Here is a 16,044-nt window from a genome sequence, read left to right on the forward strand (position 1 = left end):
GTGTGCTGGGGGGTTGGGGTTGGGGGTGAGGGTGGGAGTGTGGGTTGGCATGCTGGTGGTTGGGGGGGGGTGAAGTAGTTGAGATTAGACTTACCAGAGTCCATTCCTCCGGCTACTCCAGCGAGGCCGTCAGGATGCAGGATGTTAAAGACCTCTTGCTCCCATGCTGTGAAATCGGGTGGAGTGGGTGGGGGTCCGCCGCCAGTCTTCTGCACAGCGATGTTGTATCTTGACACCATCGAGCGCACCTTCCCCCGTAGGTCGTTCCAGCGCTTTCGGATGTCTTCCCGATTTCTGGGATGCTGTCCCACAGCGTTGACCCTGTCGACGATCCTTTGCCATAGCTCCGCCTTCCTGGCTATTGTGGTGTGCTGCACCTGTGTGCCGAAGAGCTGGGGCTCTACCCTTATTATTTCCTCCACCATGACCCTACGTTCTTGGTCCGAGAACCTGGGGTGTCTTTGGGGTGCCATGGGGTTGTGTGGATGAGGTGTGGGGTGGTGTTTGTGGTGATGTGAGTGGTGGTGTGTGGTGATGTGTGCGTAGATGTGGTGTGGGTGATGATGTTGGGTTACTGTGTGTGTTGTGGTTTGCGTTCCCTGTGCTCTCTCTCTGTGTATTGCGCCTTGTCCCTGAATTTCGATTTGTGGGGGTTTGTGGGTGATGTGGGTGTGTGTTTTATATGGTGATGGGTGTGTGGGAGTGGTGTTTGTATGTGTATCAGGTGTGTGTATTTTGAATTGTCCAATGTGGCTGTGTTTTGTAAGGGTGTGTGTATTTTGACCGCGGCGGTGTGTACCGCCAATGGAATACCGCGGTTGAAAGACCGCCGCGTGGATTCGTTGGTCGTAATGGCATGGGCGTATTTCTGTTGGCGTGACGGTTTGGTCATCTCCAGTTTATCGCTGCCCGCTGATGAGGCGGCCTTCCGTGGATGTCGGGTTTTTGGCGGTTTGCCAGTTGGAGGTCAGAATGACTGTGGCGGTTTACCGCGGCCGCGGCGGTATAATGGCGGACTTCTGACCGGCGGTAAGGGCCTTTTACCGCCGAGGTCAGAATGACCCCCTTTATATCACTTTTCAGTGATATCTCTACAATTTCACATTGCATCTTTATTCGTTTTGACCTGCAATTATCCAGATAAATATTATATATTTTTCTAAACACTGTGTGGTGTATTTTTGTGGTGCTATATTGTGTTATTGCATGATTTATTGCACAAATACTTTACACATTGCCTTCTAAGCCAAGCTACCAGAGGGTGGGCACAGGATAATTTTGGATTGTGTGTGACTTACCCTGACTAGAGTGAGGGTTCTTGCTTGGACACGGGGTAACCTGACTGCCAACCAAAAACCCCATTTCTAACATGAATCAACAGGCTCTCTGTTGGCATAAAACTGGATCTCCAGTTAACTTTAATGAAGCAAGTGGACCGAGAGATAGGTGAGCAGGGTATTCTCTGTTGCATTTGCGTTAAAGTACCTTATCTGTTAAACTCTAAATTGGGGCATAAGAAGGATATTTGTGCATTTATCTACTTCTCTTATAGCGCTCTCCAGCCCCCTGACCAACATTCTTCAAATACAACTGCTCTTCAAGAAGATCAAAGCAATCTTAAATAGTTTGGGGTACAGGTGTTTTCTTATGTCTTTCATAGAGAGCTCAGTATATCTTACAGCCTGGTGCCTTTGACTAGCCACAGGATTTCTCTGTGGTTGAGGCACATATTGGTGCGTTAAAGAGTGAGAATTAGAGCTGCTTGATCTGAAACCAAAATCAGCCCCAGTAAAAATGTAAACCCAGCCCCACACTGCAGCGGGCCACAATTAGAATGGTGCATTCTTATTGTCATTGCTGGGTCGTGGATAGCCCAGTCAGCTCTGAAAGCAACCCCTTACGTTCTGCCTACAGGGAAAGTGTCAGAGTGGTATATGGCAAGTCCTGCCCTGATTTGACTGCATAGAGGGCAGCACCAGGCAGTGTCAGAATCAGAGGAAAAACAGCAATACATGTTGGAGAAAGCTCAGGTATTTAAGTTATCAGGGTAGGGAGATTTTGGAAATGTTGAAAAGTTTGCTTAATTTAAAGTTTTGCTGAGATGGAGTGATCAGTCTCATGACTCACACATAAACAGTAGGTACTGTGATGAGGAAGGGGGGCAATGTAGTGGTGCAGGCAGCTAGGCCCAATACATTACCTCAAATGTAAAATAGCATGAGAGAAAGAGAAGACTGCCACACCCCTACCTATAGTATTCACGCAACAAATGGGGATTGTGTGGTGCAGATAAAGGCTTGAATCTACCTTTTCATTTACATGCACCTGTTTTAGGCAGGAAACCACAGAAAACTACATGCATTTGCAATAGGTCTCACATTTGGGAGTGTTAAAGCTATTGAAGTTGTAAATGACAATGGGGGTTATTCCAACTTTGGAGGAGGTGTTAATCCATCCCAAAAGTGACGGAAAAGTGATGGATTTACCGCCAGCCGTATTACGAGTCCATTATATCCTATGGAACTCGTAATACGGCTGGTGGTATATCCGTCACTTTACCGTCACTTTTGGGACGGATTAACACTCCTCCAAAGTTGGAATAACCCCCAATGTCTTTTACCTACAGGTTTTGGTTTGGAGTGTAGTGGATGTCTGTGTTTTGGAGTGGAATTATGTGGGTTGTATAGGAATTGTTAGTTGTGGAATTGTGTGGGGTGGAAGTTTGTGGTATGGGGTGTATTTGTGTAGTGGAATTATGTGGCATGGTTGATAGATAGGGGTGAGAGCTGCACAGAATAGATAGGAAGATAGAGAGAGATGGGTAGTTTGTGCAGGAAGTGGCAAATTAACTCGAGCCAGAGGAAGAATGAGTGTGTGAGAAAGAGAGAAAGAAACGGACATCAGACAGGCACTTAAAGAGGGAGCGCCTGTGTACATAGAAGCCACCCTAAGAAGAGGAGGATAGTGTGATTTCGAGGGATGGAAACCTTGAAAAGTCAAGGGAAAGAATTTTGTGCTTAGTATGTGTGAGGAGGCAGTATACAGAGGCGATAGGGAGTGCGAAGGAGGGATGAGAGGGCGGTGGGATTGCAAGATGGGGGTAGTGGCAGTGTGAGGAAGAGAGGAGAGAGGCAGTGGGTGTGTCAGGGAGAGTTGACAGAGTTGGTGGAAGTGCAAGGGAGAGATGTGTTGGATTGGAATTGTGGAATTGTGTGCTGTGAAGTTGTGTAGTGGAAATATGTGGTATGTCACTGACATACCTTTGAATGATGTTTTCTAAAATGACTACTCATTAATGCTCAAGATGGCGACCATCTGTTTGCTACTGTTATTTATTATTGTGCTTTCACTTATAACCAAAATAGATGGATGAAATAGATTTGTACAGATATATGAAAGCTTTCATGGGACTCAGACTGATAACTGTTAATGGGGATATAGCACATAAAAGAAACCAATTGAGGCCCATAAAATTGAGTGTAATGCCGGGCTTGACTGACACAGAACTCTCACACAAACAGGGTTGTGAACTACTAGCTTTCCACAGGAAGGGCAATTGTATTAGGGAGAGGTGAGTGAAGCCGAGCAACATGGGTTTTCAAGTTAAGAAGCTACCTCGAAGACTTGAGACTGTAGGTCAAGTAACAATAGTTTATGTTCCTGTTGTAAAACACACTTCATTAAAAGGCCTTCCCATCATAAAATGATTAAGGTTTCTACTGATGTGCAGATGTTTTATGGGAAAACCAAACAAAAGAGTTTATAAAATAATTCTAAGCTGCATTTCCACATATGTTCCATTACCGACGTTCACCCTCCAACACCAACTCATCCATTCATCAGCCAGACAGTCTCATACTCTTACACATAGTAAAAAGAACAAAAGAATTCTGCAGACTCCTGAATAGCAACATACACTCTGAGAAACTCAGCTAGCCACACACATTCCTATAACTCACCCTTATTTGTACGATATCGCCCTTCATGCAATCATGTCCACTATCTATAAATGAAATACTTCCCATAGACTTCAAATGACTCACTTGGAGCGCGTGTTCTCTCTCCCAAAAAATGTTTTCTTCCATTAACTTCAATGGAATCACCAGCCACGAGCAGCCAAGCTCACCTTCCTATAGGGCTCGATGGGTTCTGAGAAACGAATTAAATGAGACGCACAAAGTCACTAGACCTCTGTACTTTTTCTAACACTCGGTCCCCACATCTGTGTACACACATATACACACACACACAAACACACACATACTTAGACACCAAAACACAAATACTCTCTGATATTGACATACATGCAAGTTCAAGCACGCACGGACATGCCAAAACAAATAAGCTCACATTCGTCAAGCAGTTTGAAGACTCGGATCACACGTACAGACACTGATCAGATAATGCTGAACTGCTGCTGCAAGTGAGGGGCTCTGCACGGAATGCTGCGTCAGCAGCAGAGGAGGGTGGTACATGGTTTACCTGATACTGTGGAGTCCAGAAGGGAATCTTCTTTATTTGAACAGAGTTGCCTTTGAAGACGCCATATGAGCCATTTGCTAATTACCAAGATGGGTGAATACATTCCCCCTCCAAAAACCGGCCCATGTTTGTATTCGGAATCTAGCATAAGGTACTTAAATAAATTAATACAATTTTCTGGAACTTTTACAGTAGGAGAAGGCACCCTATAAACAAAGTAGTAAATTGCAATGATGCTGCCTCCTAGCATGTACTATTACAAAAGCAGCGGATTGTGGACGTCAACTTTATCTGCTTTTTTTTTTACAGCATTGGAAGGCCGGGGCACATAGCTACAGTTTAAACTTGTAAAAGAAAGGCATGTACCGGCTTAGTAAACAGGTTTAACTGAGCTGTGGGTCTGACGAGTTTTAGAGCTCTGATCATGGAAGTCCAGCAAAACAACAGAGACCTTGGAGGGAATGTTTCTGCTGTGCCCTTCAAAACTCTGAGGGCCTGATTATGACCTTGGCAGATGGTTTACTGGTCACAAATGTGCCGGATATCCCGCCCGCCATTTTACAAGTTCCATAGGATATAATTGAACTTGTAATATGGTAGACGGGGAATGCCAAGATCGTATTCAGGCCCTAAGTTTCCTTACAGAGGATAGTACTTGATGAAGGGCCACAAAGACAGTCTTATTTTGTTTATATATTAGTTTACGGTTTTTAAAAGCAGGATGTGCAAACATAAGCCCTGTTAGAAGAGCCACATAAGTAAGACCAGTAAAGCAGGACAGTTATGAGCCACATCTCAGAACGGGGACTGAATGTAGGGGTTGGAGGGAATGCAACATCAGAGTTTCTCCTTCATCAGTCACAGGGCTCAGACACCCTTAGTCCAAGTATAACATGGGGACAAAGTAGAAAAGCTGCCATACATAGGTCTTTTTACCATCAGCAACCTCGTATTTCCCATTGGTCTCCACAGGCTGTGCTTATCAACTACAAAAATTACATTTTAAAAAGGCATGCATGTCACCCCACTCATCCCTCCACCCTCGACTTATTACAAGCTCGTCTTTGCACTTTCTCACCTCTTGCTGCCTCGTGCTGCCATGTTTGTTTTCCTGCAGCGTGCATGTCATACACTTCTGGTTCAAAATGCAGCTCATAAAGAGGGGCGTGGTTAAAGTTGACTGAATACAGTTGTCTGTGAGCCTAACACAAAGAACAGTAAAACACAACAGTCAGTCGAACTGCAGGAGGTTGTACATAACAAATACAAGGAACAGGTTTTAGGGCAGAGAGGGCATAAGGAGTTCTGTTTACAGTATACCTGGAACCACAGGTGTCACCACGCAGATTCTGTGAAACCATGGTGCTAGCGCGCCCGGTCCTTAGTAAATAAACTTACAAGGAGATACGTATAGGTTGATGAACCTTTTGAATCGCATGGAGTATCCTAGTCATGCAGTGATCACTAAACCAATAATCAACAACAATAAATCAATATCAAACACTTAAGAAACCAAAAAGAAAGCCATATTAATCAGAAATAACCATCACTCATAGAAAAGGTTGACAAGTTTATTCCCTATTGATTGCAATTCTAGGTCATCAGTTAGTTCAAGTTTATTCAATCAATTATTTATTAATTCATCAGTTAGAAGACATTGGGGGTCATTCTGACCCCGGCGGGCGGCGGTCGCCGCCCGCCTGGCGGGAACAGGTGCAGGTGTGCGACGGGTGCAGTTGCACCCGTCGCGCATTTCACTGTCTGCTAGGCAGACAGTGAAAAGCAGGCTGGGGCCCTGTTAGGGGGCCCCAGGACACCCGTTCCCGCCAGCCTCTTCCTGGCGGTGTAAACCGCCAGAAACAGGCTGGCGGGAAGGGGGTCATAATCCCCTGGGCAGCGCTGCTTGCCCAGCCGGGGGAAATCCGGTGGGAAACCGCCGGACCCGGTTTTCTGACCGCCGCTTTACCGCCGCGGTCAGAATGGGCAGGGAAGCACCAAAGGCAAGGATGGAAGGGGAAGCCCTTCCCCTTCCACCACCGACCCCCCCACCCCCGTGACATCAGCGCACGCTGATTTGTCACAGGGTCTCCCCCATCGTGCTGTCAGCTCTGCTTCCAGGGCGATTGAAAGAGAAATGCTCAGCATTTCTCTTTCAATCACGTGGGGGAAGCCCGGAGAGGCTTCAAAGGGAAGGAAATGCTTGCAATCCGGCTGTTGAAACCCCACTAGACACCAGGGATTTTTTTTTTCCCTGAAACTGACATAAGGGAGCGACCCCTTGGGCAAGGGTCACTCCCAGGGGGGGGCATTTTTTTGGGAAGGCCTTTTCTGCCCCCCCTGAGGGCAGATCGGCCTATTATTAGGCCGATCTGCCCCCAGGGGGGCAGAAACCTCTAGGCACCAGGGATAATTTTCTTTTTGGTTAACGTGAATTTCGCGCAAGGGGAGTGACCCCTTAGGCAAGGGCCGCTCCCTGGGGGGAGGAATTATTTTAGGCCATTTCTGCCCCCCCTGGGGGGTAGATCAGCCTATTTTGATTAGGCTGATCTGCCCCCAAACTACTAGGCACCAGGGATTTTTTGTTTTTTTTTGCTTTACAGATGGGGAGCGACACCTTGGACAAGGGTCGCTCCCCTGGAGGGGCAAATTGTATTTAGGCCATTTCTGCCCGCTTTGGGGGCAGATCGGCCGGTTTTAGGTCAATCTGCCCCCAAGGGGGGCAGAAACCACTAGGCACCAGGGATCTTTTTTTTGCATTGTCACGCAAGGGGAGCGACTTTGTAGGCAAGGGTTGCTCCCCGGGGGGTAAATTTATTTTAGACCATTTCTGCCCCCCCGGGGGCAGATCGACCTATTGGTATTAGGTTGATCTGCCTCAGGGGGGACAGAAACCTCTAGGCGCCAGGGCAAATTTTTTGTTTGTGTTTTTTTTTTGTTTGTTGTTTTTTTAGAGATGGGGAGCGACCTATTAGGCAAGGGTTGCTCCCCTGGGGGGCAAATTGTATTTAGGCCATTTCTGCCCCCCTTGGGGGCAGATTGGCCGATTTTAGGTCAATCTGCCCCCAAGGGGGCAGAAACCACTAGGCACCGGGGATTAATTTTTTTGGCACCAATGTCACGCAGGGGGAGCGACCCCGTAGGCAAGGGTCGCTCCGGGGGGGACGGATGGGGGGGTGGGAAGAGGCACATCTATTTTAGGCCCTTTCTGCCCCCCCGGGGGCAGATCGGCCTATTGTTATTAGGCCGATCTTAGGCGCCAGGGCAAATAGTTTTTCTATGTTTTTTTTTGTTTGTTTGTTTTTTTAGAGATGGGGAGCGACCCATTAGGCAAGGGTCGCTCCCCTTGGGGGCAAATTGTATTTAGACCATTTTAGCCCCCCTTGGGGGCAGATTGGCCGATTGTAGGTCAATCTGCCCCCAAGGGGGCAGAAACCACTAGGCACGGTGATTTTTTTTTGGCGCCAATGTCACGCAGGGGGAGCGATCGCGTAGGCAAGGGTCGCTCCCGGGGGGGCCTGGGCGGGAGGGGGGGGGGGCAAATTTATTTTAGGCCATTTCTGCTTTTTTTTGTTTTTTTGAGTTCTTTTTTTTTGTTTGTTTGTTTTTTCAGAGATGGGGAGCGACCCATTAGGCAAGGGTCGCTCCCCTTGGGGGCAAATTGTATTTAGACCATTCCTGCCCCCCCTGGGGGCACATTGGCAGATTTTAGGTCAATCTGCCCCCAAGGGGGCAGAAACCAATAGGCCCCGGGGATTTTTTTTTGGGCGCCAATGTCACGAAGGGGGAGCAACCCCGTGAGCAAGGGTCGCTCCCGGGAGGTGTTGGGGGGCAAATTTATTTTAGGCCATTTCTGCCCCCCCTAGGGGCAGATCGGCCTATTGTTATTAGGCCGATCTGCCCCCGGGGGGGCAGAAACCTGTAGGCGCCAGGGCAATTTTTTTTTTTGTGTTTTTTTTTGTTTTGTTTTTTCAGAGATGGGGAGCGACCCTGGGGGACACATGTATTTAGACCACTTCTGCCCCCCTTGGGGGCAGATTGGCCGATTTTAGGTCAATCTGCCCCCTTGGGGGCAGAAACCACTAGGCACCAGGGATTTTTTTTTGGGCGCCAATGTCATGCAGGGGGAGCAACCCCGTAGGCAAGGGTCGCTCTGGGAGGGGGTTGAGGGGTGGGGGACAAATTTATTTTAGGCCATTTCTGCCCCCCCCCCCCGGGGCCGGCTGATCTAGAGGCCAAAATCCACAGGTAGGCACTGTTTTCAATGAAAAAATGTGATATGTCCACGTTGTGTTTTGGGCCATTTCCTGTCACGGGCGCTAGGCCTACCCACACAAGTGAGGTATCATTTTTATTGGGAGACTTGGGGGAATGCAGGGTGGAAAGAAATTTGTGGCTCCTCTCTGATTCCAGAACTTTCTGTCACCGAAATGTGAGGAAAACGTGTTTTTTTAACCACATTTTGAGGTTTGCAAAGGATTCTGGGTAACAGAACCTGGTCAGAGCCCCACAAGTCACCCCATCTTGGATTCCCCTGGGTTTCTAGTTTTCAAAAATGTGCTGGTTTGCTAGGTTTCCCCAGGTGCCGGCTGAGCTAGAGGCCAAAATCTACAGGTAGGCACTTTGCAAAAAACACCACTGTTTTCTTTAAAAAAATGTGATGTGTCCACGTTGGGTTTGGGGCATTTCCTGTCGCGGGCGCTAGGCCTAACCACCCAAGTGAGGTATCATTTTTATCGGGAGACGTGGGGGAACGCTGGGTGGAAGGAAATTTGTGGCTCCTCTCTGATTCCAGAACTTTCTGTCACCGAAATGTGAGGAAAATGTGTTTTTTTAGCCAAATTTTGAGGTTTGCAAAGGATTCTGGGTAACAGAACCTGGTCAGAGCCCCACAAGTCACCCCATCTTGGATTCCCGTAGGTGTCTAGTTTTAAAAAAAGCACAGGTTTGGTAGGTTTCCCTAGGTGCCGGCTGAGCTAGAGGCCAAAATCTACAGGTAGGCACTTTGCAAAAAACACCACTGTTTTCTTTAAAAACATGTGATGTGTCCACATTGCGTTTTGGGGCATTTCCTGTCACGGGCGGTAGCCTACCCACACAAGTGAGCTATCATTTTTATCGGGAGACTTGGGGGAACGCTGGGTGGAAGGAAATTTGTGGCTCCTCTCTGATTCCAGAACTTTCTGTCACCAAAATGTGAGGAAAACTTGTTTTTTTAGTGAAATGTTGAGGTTTGCAAAGGATTCTGGGTAAAAGAACCTGGTCAGAGCCCCACAAGTCACCCCATCTTGTGTTCCCCTAGGTCTCTAGTTTTCAGAAGTGCACAGGTTTGGTAGGTTTCCCTAGGTGCCGGTTGAGCTAGAGGCCAAAATCTACAGATAGGCACTTTGCAAAAAACACCTCTGTTTTCTTTCAAAAAATGTGATGTGTCCACGTTGGATTTGGGGCATATCCTGTCGCGGGCGCTAGGCCTACCCACACAAGTGAGGTATAATTTTTATTGGGAGACTTGGGGGAACGCTGGGTGGAAGGAAATTTGTGGCTCCTCTCTGATTCCAGAACTTTCTGTCTCCAAAATGTGAGGAAAATGTGTTTTTTTAGCTAAATTTTGAGGTTTGCAAAGGATTCTGGGTAACAGAACCTGGTCAGAGCCCCACAAGTCACCCCATCTTGGATTCCCCTAGGTCTCTAGTTTTCAAAAATGCACAGGTTTGGTAGGTTTCCCTAGGTGCCGGCTGAGTTAGAGGCCAAAATCTACAGGTAGGCACTTTACAAAAAAAACCACTGTTTTCTTTCAAAAAATGTGATGTGTCCACGTTGGGTTTGGGGCATTTCCTGTCGCGGGCGCTAGGCCTACCCACACAAGTGAGGTATAATTTTTATCGGGAGACGTGGGGGAACGCTGGGTGAAAAGAAATTTGTGGCTCCTCTCAGATTCCAGAACTTTCTGTCACCAAAATGTGAGGAAAACGTGTTTTTTTAGCCAAATTTTGAGGTTTGCAAAGGATTCTGGGTAACAGAACCTGGTCAGAGCCCCACAAGTCACCCCATCTTGGATTCCCATAGGTCTCTAGTTTTCAAAAATGCACAGATTTGGTAGGTTTCCCTAGGTGCCGGCTGAGCTAGAGGCCAAAATATACAGGGAGGCACTTTGCAAAAAACACCTCTGTTTTCTTTAAAAAAATGTGATCCGTACACGTTGCGTTTCCGGGCATTTCCTGTCACGGGCGGTAGCCTACCCACACAAGTGAGGTATCATTTTTATTGGGAGACTTGGGGGAACGCTGGGTGGAAGGAAATTTGTGGCTCCTCTCTGATTCCAGAACTTTCTGTCTCCAAAATGTGAGGAAAATGTGTTTTTTTAGCCAAATTTTGAGGTTTGCAAAGGATTCTGGGTAACAGAACCTGGTCAGAGCCCCACAAGTCACCCCATCTTGGATTCCCCTAGGTCTCTAGTTTAAAAAAATGCACAGGTTTGGTAGGTTTCCCTAGGTGCCGGCTGAGCTAGAGGCCAAAATCTACAGGTAGGCACTTTGCAAAAAACACCACTGTTTTCTTTAAAAAAATGTGATGTGTCCACGTTGGGTTTGGGGCATTTCCTGTCGCGGGCGCTAGGCCTACCCACACAAGTGAGGTATCATTTTTATCGGGAGACGTGGGGGAACGCTGGGTGAAAAGAAATTTGTGGCTCCTCTCAGATTCCAGAACTTTCTGTCACCAAAATGTGAGGAAAACGTGTTTTTTTAGCCAAATTTTGAGGTTTGCAAAGGATTCTGGGTAACAGAACCTGTTCAGAGCCCCACAAGTCACCCCATCTTGGATTCCCATAGGTCTCTAGTTTTCAAAAATGCACAGGTTTGGTAGGTTTCCCTAGGTGCCGGCTGAGCTAGAGGCCAAAATATACAGGGAGGCACTTTGCAAAAAACACCTCTGTTTTCTTTAAAAAAATGTGATCCGTACACGTTGCGTTTTGGGGCATTTCCTGTCGTGGGCGCTAGGCCTACCCACACAAGTGAGGTATCATTTTTATCGGGAGACTTGGGGGAACTCTGGGTGGAAGGAAATTTGTGGCTCCTCTCAGATTCCAGAACTTTATGTCACCAAAATGTGAGGAAAATGTGGTTTTTTTAGCCAAATTTTGATGTTTGCAAAGGATTCTGGGTAACAGAACCTGGTCAGAGCCCCACAAGTCACCCCATCTTGGATTCCCCTAGGTCTCTAGTTTTAAAAAATGCACAGGTTTGGTAGGTTTCCCTAGGTGCCGGCTGAGCTAGAGGCCAAAATCTACAGGTAGACACTTTGCAAAAAACACCTCTGTTTTCTTTTAAAAAATGTGATGTGTCCATGTTGTGTTTTGGGGCGTTTCCTGTCACGGGTGCTAGGCCTACCCACACAAATGAGGTATCATTTTTATCGGGAGACTTAGGGGAACACTGGGTGGAAGGAAATTTGTGGCTCCTCTCAGATTCCAGAACTTTCTGTCACCGAAATGTGAGGAAAATGTGTTTTTTTGGCCACATTTTGAGGTTTGCAAAGGATTCTGGGTAACAGAACCTGGTCAGAGCCCAACAAGTCACCCCATCTTGGATTCCCCTAGGTCTCTAGTTTTCATAAATGCACAGGTTTGTTAGGTTTCCCTGGGTGCCGGCTGAGCTAGAGGCCAAAATCTACAGGTAGGCACTTTGCAAAAAACACCTCTGTTTTCTTTCAAATAATGTGATGTGTCCACGTTGCCTACCCACACAAGTGAGGTATAATTTTTATCGGGAGACTTGGGGGAACATAGATTAGCAAAACAAGTGTTTTTGCCCCTTGTCTTTCTTTACATTTTTTCCTTCGAAATATAAGAGAGTGTGTAAAAAAGACATCTATTTGAGCAATATAACCACTGCTCCTCAACACCTTATCTTGTGCCCTTTTTGGAAATACAAAGGTTTTCTTGATAGCTATTTTTCACTCTTTATATTTCAGCAAATGAATTGCTGTATACCCGGTATAGCATGAAAACGCACTGCAGGGTGCAGCTCATTTATTGGCTCTGGGTACCTAGGGTTCTTGATGAACCTACAAGCCCTATATATCCCCGCAACCAGAGGAGTCCAGCAGACGTAACGGTATATTGCTTTTGAAAATCTGACATTGCAGGAAAAAGTTACAGAGTAAAGCGTAGAGAAAAAGTTATGTTTTTTTACCTCAATTTCAATATTTTTCTTTTTCAGTTGTTATTTTCTGTAGGAAACCCTTGTAGGATCTACACAAATTACCCCTTGCTGAATTCAGAATTCTGTCTACGTTTCAGAAATGTTGCGGTTTCTGGGATCCAGCATTGGTTTCATGCCCATTTCTGTCACTGACTGGAAGGAGGCTGAAAGCACAAAAATTCATAAAAATGGGGTATGTCCCAGTAAAATGCCAAATTTGTGTTGGAAAATTGGGTTTTCTGATTCAAGTCTGCCTGTTCCTGAAAGCTGGGAAGTTGGTGATTTTAGCACCGCAAACCCTTTGTTGATGCGATTCTCAGGGAAAAAACCACAAGCCTTCTTCTGCAGCCCCTTTTTCTCATTTAAAAAAAAAAAAAAAACATTTCACTGTATTTTGGCAAATTTCTTGGCCTCCTTCTGTGGAACCCACAAAGTCTGGGTACCTCTAGAATCCCTAGGATGTTGGAAAAAAAGGACGCAAATTTGGCGTGGGTACCTTATGTGAAAAAAACGTTATGAGGGCCTAAGCGCGAACTGCCCCAAATAGCCAAAAAAAGGCTCGGCACAGGAGGGGGAAAAGGCCTGGCAGAAAAGGAGTTAATAATGTAATTCAGCAACTAAATTCGTCAGTCATTTGTCACTGTCAACTTCTCCCCTGTCAGCCTACCTAACCAAGATTAGCATCAGCATGTGGGTCTTATGCAAAAACAATTTAGAGAAAATATTAATTTGGGAAAATACACCTAAGAGAGGAAGACTATTCAGAAACAGCGCAGTTGGCACCTAGAAGAAAAGGCACAACATTTGTCAGTCACATTGTTGTAGCTACCTATCCAGGATGGATCAGCAACGAGTCAGTCTTCATCCCCAGGTCATCAGTGTCAGTACGTATCAGGCTCACAGAGTATAAGCCCCATTATCAGCACTTTGGACAGCGTCTCCTGACATCAACTTTCTCCTCGCAGTTCTGATTTCACTCCCCTTGTCATAACTTTTTATTAGCGTCTCCCAGTCCATCCCAATAATTGCTAATTGGTCAGTCCATCCGAAGTTATGACTCTAACCTATTTTTTATGTTTACCAAATCTCTAATTTTGCATAGGCTTCATGTCTCATAAAATTGATTGGTCCTTCTTGCGATGAGAACATCATCCGGCTCTTCATGTAATGAAATTGTTGCATACAATTCTTTAGTCAATGCCTCTATTGTTCAAGTCCTGGAAAAGTACATTTAGTCTACACTACACATAATTGTATCAAATTGTCTTCATCATCTCCTGTCCGCTGGTACATTGCAGAATGTTCTGGCTGAGCCGTCTGAACTCTGAACAGTTCAAGGTCCCTTCTTCCAGGTACCAGTCCTCGCAAAGTTTTTCGGAGTCTCCACGTTATGAGCAAGCAAGGCCCGGTGAAACCAGGCCTTTAGTCCGGTTAATTTAAGAGTATGAATTAACGTAAAATAGGTAATATATCCAGTTATGATATATTAATATGTTTCATATACATTTTTCCATTATTTAGCATCTGTTAATACACATGGTGATCACTCTCCGTGGGCACATTTTTGATTATGCACATTATTTTCTAATATTAAATTCTCTATGCATTTTTCTCATTAATAAACACACATTAATCATTTAGAAAGTTATTCAATTAGCATCTCTGCCCCACCAGTCCCTCCTCTGATGACTAAATGTGTCATCACACCTTTCTTGTCAACACTTTACAAATTTGTCTCAGCTGTATTTTGCCTTCTTCTTGAATTTTCTGTATAAATTTGTCTCCTATTTGCTTCTTCCCTCCTCTGATCATTTTTACCTTTCCTTAATTTTACCCTTTGCCATAATTTGCATTTACCCCATAATCCTAATATGGAATTTATATTCCCTGGACAATTTTCCATAATACCCCATTCCAGATTTGACTAAACCAATTTCCCAGAGTGGCAAATCCATTTCCGACCTTCTCCCACACCCCTGGTTCCTTCAATTCTTTCAAATCTTTGCTTGAATTAGTTAAGTTAGTAAGTAAGTCTCTTATCTCATTATCATTTTCAGGTATGAACGAGCAACAATTCCTAGCATTAATCATTTTGCAGACTCCGCCGTCTTTCGCTAAAATTATGTCTAAAGCAAGCCTATTTTGAAGCGTCATAGCTCTATCCGCAGCCTTGTCAGTATTTAACAGGAGTATTGCCCCTGTAAAGTTTGTCAGCATATTATCCACGATAGTAGACAATTTTCGTATCTTGTTTGCTCTCAAAACAACCCCTACAGAAGGAATTATTGCCCCAAAATATCTCCCACAATTAGAGAAGAGGTTTCCCTCCTCTGTCGCACATGGTGTAATTCAGTCACTTTCGGTATTTTCTTTAGATCATCTGTCTGATAAATCTTAGGGAAAACTATCCCTAATAGCATGTCCCATACCATCCTCTAGGAAGACGGTAACACGCATTAAGTCCACAAATACAATAAATTCCAGGAATCGCAGGGTCCTGACCATTCAACATAAAAGTCCATTTACTCTGAAGCAAAAACACATGCCTACATTCACTCGTTCCCACAAATAATGTGTCAGTACGCGATTTTGGCCTGTAGATACAAAGCTTCTCCACGTGTAATGCATCAAAAGCTAATCTCCCTTGGGTTTTAATAGCAGTGTAAGCATAGTCATTTTTATAAGTCCTTTTCTCCAGCCCTTTCTCTAATTTCTCCTTTAATGCCTTCCTTCTATAGTCAGTATGCCCAATAAAGCTCTTTTCCATCGGAGTTAATAAGCAGGTCAAATTATTATGGTGAGCATAAGTAGTTCCAAAAGTTAGTGTTGGCTCAAAGAATCCTCAAACTAATATTATGTCATGCTCCTTAGCTATTTTACTCAAGTATCTAATACTTGGAACAAAGGAAAACACAACATCGTGATTTGAGTAGAAATATTGAATATACTCTTGGTTATAGAATCTGGTTAGTAGCAGACTACATGTTATGCCATACGTTAGAGGTAGACTATGGTATGTAACCCCTTCTTCCACAGAGGAAGGGATTTGCGTACACACAAGACACAATTCCTTGCATCCATTGTCTCCACATACTCACTCAACATCTGACAAAAAATGTTAGAAGAAAGCTCTCCTCGGGCATTAGTATAATCATGCAAATATTTTTCATCTAGCTTGAACCTCTCTAAAGCTGTTAGTGTAGTAGTCTCATGAACAGGAGTAATAACAGCTTCTTTCATCTCATAAATAGACGTACCCACAATCATTATAATAAACATTATTCCACATATAATTGCCACTCCAACACTCAAATATCTACAATATCTAGAATCTCTAATGCTAATATTTAATTCATGCCATGAT

Source organism: Pleurodeles waltl, chromosome 7, assembly GCF_031143425.1.
Source record: "Pleurodeles waltl isolate 20211129_DDA chromosome 7, aPleWal1.hap1.20221129, whole genome shotgun sequence".
In the NCBI taxonomy this organism is placed as follows: Eukaryota; Metazoa; Chordata; class Amphibia; order Caudata; family Salamandridae; genus Pleurodeles; species Pleurodeles waltl.